The following is a 4,851-nucleotide window of genomic DNA, read 5'->3' as shown; positions in this document are numbered from 1 at the left end:
CTAAAGGCAGAGAGACGTATTATCCGTATTAAATATGTATCCAATATTGCAAAAGTAAAAGTATCAAAACATAGCAAAACTTATAAAAAAAAGTAAAAAACGAATAATATTAGGCAATAATAACTAATCTATCCTGCACATGATAAAACTAAGCAAAATAAGCACATAATTTCTACCAATATAGCAACATTGGCTAGAGAACGGCCAAGTTAATGAGCCATTGGGTTTTCCAAAATTAGGCGAACGGCCGTAATGTTAGGTTTTAATTAGACGTGACTTTTGACTTTTAATCATTTACTAAGTTTTAAATGAAAATAAATTACGGGAAAAAGTAAAAAAATAAAAGAAAGATAAATAGCATCCTAGCCATATGTGCCAAATCAGCTAGTCTGGCTCGACTCAAACTTTCCTATCTTGTCCTTACACTATACTATGTGTCATAACTAGTTCAAAGTATGCTTAATATAAAAAAGAAAAAGCCAATTTATGGTAAAACTAAAATATCCCAAGAACACAGCTAAATTTCCCTGCAATTAATAAAAAAGAGTTTTTTCTTTTAATGGTTCAAAAGAAATCCCTTCTTCCCGATTTATGTGATATTTTTTTTTAGCTCATTCCAAAAAGAATGACTCTTCTAAATTTAAAAATAATTAACTTTATACTTTTTATTTTTCTCACAATGAAAAGTTATGATAACCACATAAATGACATGTTTAGAGCCACAAGTTTTACTAATCTTCATGTTTTTTTTACTCCCTTCAGATTCAAACTGTCACATAAATTGAAACAGAGCGGGTAGCAGATTAACTAATCATAATAGCACATGGCAAGCATGCCTTGGTGTTTGTGGCACTGTAGTACGCGCCGCGGGGGGATTTACCAAAACGGGCTCAGCGGATACCTTCATAATTTGTTTACCCGAAAAACGGATAGAGTTAAATTTGTACGTAGTTCTAAGGATATGTGGTATAACTTGACACAAATCGTAAGAATGAATAGAAATATTGAGTGTTGACTGTAGAGAATGAAAAATAAGCAAAGTTGGGAAGAACATGATTTATAGATTAAGTAAGATGAATCAATCTATGAAGCTAAAAATGATAACTCTTCAATATAGGAGTGTATGATATCTCAGTTACAATGTATGCAAAAACTTGGTCCTTACAGAAATAATAACCATCCCCTTTATAGTTGAGGGATTCTACTTTAGATATAATTAAAAATACATAGTGGAAGACCCATGATAAATCAGTTTTTCCATAATTTCTGCCAGGATTCTCTCCTCTAGTGCGATTGCAACGACTCTTGTCTATGAGCTCGATATTTACTCGAGCTTGATATCGACTCGAGCTCTCAATCTTGACTCAAGCTCGATTCTAATTCGGATCCTTGTATTGATTCGGGGTCAGTGTTGGTCGATCTCTACCTCATAAGATCGATAACTTCACTTTGTATCATAGTTCAATTTGGATTCGAACTCAATAATGATATCGAGCTCGACATTGATCGGTCCCTAGGGCTCGAAACTTGGCGACCTGACCTCGGACCTCAACCTGATATTATGAAGACGCTCTTCGACCCAATGCATTACCATTTCGACCAGTTCGTACGAAGGACTAACCGGTTTTGATCGTATACACAATTATTTTTTAGTTTAAGCGGTTGGATGAAGGACTATTTGGATAATTCTTCTAAGGAAAACTAAGAGAAATTACAGCAATACAAAGATAAAGTAGCACAAAAACAGACCCCAAGGCTGGAAGACGAAAGGCATTAAATGCAGAATAAATAGAGTTTTTCGTCCATTCAAACCAAAGTACACACATGAATGCTGCAACAGTACGAATCCTTAGAGCACAAAACAAACAATTTAAATTCCAATGGTACCCTTGCAGCTGGTAAGCATGTTTATCATGAGGTGACTAGTTTTCATTTATAACAAGGCAGAAGTAGAAATGTATAAATATAATAATGGAGAAATTTGTCAAAAAGTTATCCCTTTCCATTTTACGCCATTTCTCTCATATAAAGATGAAAAATATGTCAACAACAGGTTAATCCCTTAAGACATCACTAATACATTGGGTCCTCCCATTTTTCATCGTCAGAGCTCCAATCTTCTATATACGCAATCTCTGTCATATGAAGATGGAAAGTATGTCAAGAAAAGGTTAAGTCATATGAAGATGGAAAGTATGTCAAGAAAAGGTTAAGTCATATGAAGATGAAAAGTATGTGTCAAAGTCACCTCAGCATAACGTTCTAGTGACGGCCAATATGTACCCATTATTAGAACAACCTCACATCGAATTTCAATATTAGAAAAGTATTCAAGCTTTTCCAAACCCCCGGCCTCTTTGATCCGCTTAGTATAACCATCTTCCTCTTCAATACACTTTCCAAACTTCAATATACTTTCTACTGCTTTTAGACTGATGATCCATATACTTCCAAACTTCAATGGCTGTCTTCCCTCACAACCATATACCAGCCCTCCTCTCTTCTTCCATTACGATGCGACTTAATTCTGATCCATCGATGATTGTTTCTTAACGCCATGCTTAACTCTACTAGTTCTTTCTTCTAGCTAATTAGCAGTATTCATTCACTGTATCAGCTCAATGACATCCACTCGGCAGTTTTTAAATGGAAAAGTTTTATGGCTAATAAGAGTTTCACTAGACAATGCCTTGACTAATCCAAACTAGAGCAGAAAAAGAAAGAGTTCTGACAAAAAGACAAATCTTTCAGCATAGAAATAATCAATCTTTATAACCAAAAAAATAGCAAAGCCCGGAAAGAGTCCGAAACCAAAATAATGCATTTTTGGACTCAAGACACAAAAATAGGGAGAAAAAAGAGTTAGTGACTGCCACACTTCCTTTTTCCCGAAGAGGATAGGAAATTTTTTCAATTTAAGTGAAATGCATCGAAATGAGATTATTTATTTATTTCAGAGTCGCCACTTGGGATAATTTATGGTGTCCCAAGTCACCGATTTATTTTAAATCCCAAATCGAGGAAATTGACTCTTATTTATGGTCTACGAACACAGAAGACCGGGTAAGGAATTCTGTTAATTCGGGAGAAGGTGTGAGACACTCCAGAGTTCCGTGGTTTTAGCACAGTCGCTCAACTGTTAATAACTGGCCTAATTATCTAATTTATTTCATGTTTGAAACCTATTGTGCATTTTTTATTTTTTAACCGCATTTAATATTTATGGAATTATTTCTGAAACAAGTCACGATGTCCTACACTTATCATTTTGGTACACATTGCAAACCGCACCACATGAAATGTACCCACGATTTACCACATGTTTATTTTTATTACTATTAGAAGTTACGTTTGGGTCACATGAAATGCACACCCGAATGAGATTATGTATCATGACTATGCCACAGGAATCGTACCCATAGTCACAATGATTTATTGATCGCGCCTAAAGCAAGCTACGATGTTTAAGAGTCTGATAATTCTTCTAAGGCTTGAGATTCTTGCAAAGGCATAGGTTATGGAAATTAGTTGTGCTAAATAAAGAATTGATCATTACGAACAGTCATAGAGTTGGCATATTTGATTCAATCAATTGCTTGCACTTGTTCTCATACACTGATTCATTACTACGTTAGAGCCTACATGTTCGTGCATTAGTTTTCAACCAAAAGGGCAATGAAATGGAAACAAAAGAATACAAAACTAATTCAGAATTAAGATTACACATCCAGGCTATTCTATAATTACTTATGAAAATACGATCAATTTACGCCACTTCAACTAAAAGCTAAATCTCAGTTCATGTTCTTTCACTCTTCTTCTCCATATCCGTCAATGAGGTACTGATTTTATCTTTGTTCGGTTACCCTTTTCCTTTCAAGCATAGAATGCTAAACAGGGGCTGGAATCAAACCAAACAAACTGCTTATACTTCATAACACCAGACCCAATCTACAAATATGTTTTCTTCGAGTTCAAAAGCATTTTATTGTGTTAAAACTAAATTCAAAATCACTCAATCCATACAATAATAGCAGATGCATCAGGGATCAACCGTGATTTCAGACATTGAATAGATGGAAATTTACTTCATGCTAAGAACTAATCGAAGTGCATAAATCTAACTAGTAACAGCAGATAAAGATAACAATCTCACGCTATAATAGATCTGGAGAAAAATCTAATTTCAGTACATTAGAAGAAACCATATGAGGTAGTAGAAGATTACCTCGAAAACAACACAGGAAAGAAATGTAAACCAAATAAAGGTCGGAAAAAACGAAAATGAGCTCAACTATAATGCTACAGCAGAAACAGCTTTTGCCAATAAGTAAGATCCAGCTTAAGAACCCAGAAATGACATAGAAGAATCCTTTGGAATCAACGTTTTTTAATTGTATTTGGTTGAAATTTCACTGTTTTTGCTTTCTGGTGCTTTTCTCTTAATTTTCTGAAACTCAACTTTCAGATCTAGCCAGGTATTCTCTATCTATTCTCAAGGATTTCCCGTTGATATTGGATGAGCGTGTGTATTGGGTGAGCGCAGAGGAGTGAGAGTGAGTGAGATCAGAAAATAAAGGGAGGTCTTGCGGCTAGGGTTTTTTAGAAAGAGGGTTTGTTCTCTTGTCTCCCTTTAGGATTTGGAAAAATGGGTATTTTAAAGAGAGGGGGATCCGATTGGGCCAGGCGGGTCATGAAAATTGGGATTCTAAAGGGATGGGCTCGACTAAACCAATTTGTGTGGCTAAACTATTATATATATTTTACTCACTAATTGACTAATGACCTAATTAATTAACTAGCCTAAGAATATATGTTTTTGGTTTTTAGATATTTAAATAATGCATTTAA

At 34.9% G+C, this 4,851-nt stretch overlaps 2 long non-coding RNA genes across 2 annotated transcripts; one reads left to right on the top strand and one right to left on the bottom strand.

The window, feature by feature from the left end:
- Positions 1–1,849: 1,849 nt before the first annotated feature.
- LOC108945810 (uncharacterized) lies at positions 1,850–4,619 on the bottom strand. Its single transcript, XR_011410633.1, has 2 exons — positions 4,229–4,619; positions 1,850–2,135 (listed from the first exon to the last, which is right to left on the bottom strand). It is a non-coding gene; the product is annotated as an uncharacterized lncRNA (long non-coding RNA).
- On the top strand, positions 2,124–2,670 carry LOC117276359 (uncharacterized). Its single transcript, XR_004507166.2, has 2 exons — positions 2,124–2,170; positions 2,209–2,670. It is a non-coding gene; the product is annotated as an uncharacterized lncRNA (long non-coding RNA).
- Positions 4,620–4,851: the final 232 nt, after the last annotated feature.

The sequence above is a fragment of the Nicotiana tomentosiformis genome, chromosome 8, assembly GCF_000390325.3.
Source record: "Nicotiana tomentosiformis chromosome 8, ASM39032v3, whole genome shotgun sequence".
Taxonomy (NCBI): Eukaryota; Viridiplantae; Streptophyta; class Magnoliopsida; order Solanales; family Solanaceae; genus Nicotiana; species Nicotiana tomentosiformis.
Note: the sequence above shows the minus strand (reverse complement) of the source record. Positions and strands in the feature narration are given on the sequence as shown.